We start from the raw sequence: 2,691 nt of genomic DNA on the forward strand, positions 1-2,691 counted from the left end.
TCTTTTATTTATCTACGGAAGGAGGGGTTTTCCCTACCTTGCTCGAGCCCTCTTTTGGTACAAAATTCTAAAAGTGACATAAACGTCACCACTAAATTAGTCATCAAATCAAAACAAATGAACCTATTTTGATGGTTCTTGATCTAATGAAAGAACTCCCGAGTTAAAGATAACGTCGAAATCACAGTTAAAAATAACGTGCCCCAGACACTGCCAGCTGCTCATCAGCACAGCGGTTCTGACCGCTAGCCACCGGAAGCAGCTTACCAGAGATATGGAGTTACAGTTTTCTCTATCAACACAAATTTAGATCTTTTAGGAAGCAGGCTTCCGAGCCTGCCTATAAAGGCCAACCCAGGCTCAGAGGGATATAACATCCTAACAGAAAGTTGGGCAAAGATGAAGCCTAATAACTTATAACTAATGGGTGCTAAGACAAAGACGATTAAATCTAACAGGCTACCCAGTGCCTATAGGCACCATCAGTTCGGTTCGGTTTGATAGGCGGGGCTCGCCAGCTTGAATGCCAGTCATTTCATCACACGGTCATTTTGTCATACCGGTGCAGTCAAGTTGTCACACCCCAAATCCACAAGGTTGAATGGAGACAGTCATTTTGTAGCACACTCACAAACATCAAGCGCGCATTGTCATGGCAATCGCTAATCACGATTTTGGGGGGACGGTTGGGGCATTGTGTGAAGGACGGGGGGGGCTGTTTGAGTCTACCTGATCAGCTACACCTTTCATAAATAAGTATTGGCAATATTGGAATCTATCAAGTCAAATCAACAAAGTTTTTAGGTATTATGGATGAAATGTGCAATTGGCAAGATCATTAGTTCTGTTAAAAATAAATTAGCTAATAGAAATGTACGACTGCTTTAGGCTGATCCTCCAAACCTCTACACATAACAATTTTAGAGAGATAATATAAGCGGTTACCGCCAGCTTGAGGGCACAAAGCGACCTTCGGGGCACAAACTGATCAACTGACTAGTCGCCTAAAAACCGTAAAACGCATTTGTTTTGAGGCCTTCGTTGTTTTTAAGCTTGCGAGTCGGGCAACCGGTTAGTATTAGAGTTAGAGAATCGATCCCCCAATGGACACTGGGTACTAGTATAAGACTTGGCTGTCGTTATTCTCACCCGGGGTGAAAATAATATTATATTGTCATTCTCACCATGGATTTTTAGGTCTACCTGGGTGTTGAGAATGGATGATAGAAAAATAATTTGTGAATTGTAAGAGAGTGACCGTTCGTGACCTGCCCCAGAGCGCTGGCCGATTTTTCTAGGCTCCCGCGGGGATTGTTATTGTTTCATTTGTTTAAATCTAGAGTCGAAAGTAGTATGTTTTTACAATATAATAGCCTTAACTGAAAGCTGTTTAATGAAATAATCTTAGTAATATATAGTTTTTCATTGTAATGTTAGAATTGGCATTTGCTTACAACACAAAAAACATGTTTAATTGTTTATCCCTAGCAGAACCCACGATTATTTTACAAGGAACACAGTGCCTTGATCCTAGGCTTATTATTTATTTTATTTTTTTTTGATTGGTTAAACCATTCAAGAGTAAAATGTTCCATTACAGAACCAATAAATTAATACTGTAGCAACAAAAGACAAAAGGTGACGCTATTTGGTCATAAGGTTTTCCCCCAAATGGACAATAGTCGCCTCCCGCGCTCGAGAGATGGCCTGCCCGCTGGCGATTTTAGTCGCTTCGCCCGCTCAGCGGAGTGAGAGGAAAGAGAGGCGAGTTTTGTCGCCTGGAGCGCTCAGTGACAGGGGTCCTATGATGCCCGAAACGAAAAAAACGGGTGAGAATAGTAGGCTGTCGTTATTCTCACCCGGGGTGAGAGAATAGTATCAATAATTTATTCTCATCCAGGGTGATAATAATATCCAGTTTATCCTCACCCCGGGTGAGAATAATCACTCCGATTAAAAGACTTGACCAGATTTACTCATCGAAGTGACTATTCGGACTCAAGTCCGATTATGAAAAAATGTTATTCGGACTCTGATTCTTGTCCAGCATGATATCACTTTCGACTTCCTGTCCTGCCTCACTCGTGACTCGCCTCAGGCTGGGTAGAGACCGGGATCACTTCGGGCAAAATGGCATTTTGTGCAGGAGCCGAGTTTTAATCTTATGATGAATTTGAGGCCGGCCTGAAAAGTTATAGCGCTTCTAATAAATGTTTATTTGTCAAGAGGTCATCAGAAGCAATTAAAGATGGCTCGTTAGCATGTGTCGGGGTTGGATGGGCAGCCTGCACACGTGTAGCTGTGTGCGTGTCGGGGAGGGAGGTGGGGGGGCACTATCGGTCCAGGCGTTGAACGTCGCATACGCGTCAGTCTTTTTTTCAACGGCAACTGATCATTATTACAATAATAAGCTAGTCTTGACGTAGATCTACGTAATGAATTGTGCGCTGATCTATGGAATCAAAAGTTGCCGTATGCTCAGCTCGACACAGCAACACAACTTTTTCTTGGTAAACAATCGAGATGACACAGGCTTGTGTATTTGAACGAATCGGTCTTTTTTTTTACACAGCTCATAATATGCAGGTGCCAGGTGAATTTGGCGTTCACCCTAAACCACAGAATTCTGCACTGTGATAACAGAAAAATTGTAGAATTTTGTGCCATGAACAAACGTTCCATTACTACTAA

At 42.4% G+C, this 2,691-nt stretch overlaps 1 protein-coding gene across 1 annotated transcript in view; it reads right to left on the reverse strand.

Annotated features, from left to right (window-relative positions):
- LOC101859753 (U3 small nucleolar ribonucleoprotein protein IMP3) overlaps nt 1-2,691 on the reverse strand; it is a gene marked incomplete in the record, with an annotated part of 36,835 nt that overhangs the window by 27,676 nt on the left and 6,468 nt on the right.

This window comes from Aplysia californica, unplaced genomic scaffold, assembly GCF_000002075.1.
Source record: "Aplysia californica isolate F4 #8 unplaced genomic scaffold, AplCal3.0 scaffold01309, whole genome shotgun sequence".
Classification (NCBI taxonomy): Eukaryota; Metazoa; Mollusca; class Gastropoda; order Aplysiida; family Aplysiidae; genus Aplysia; species Aplysia californica.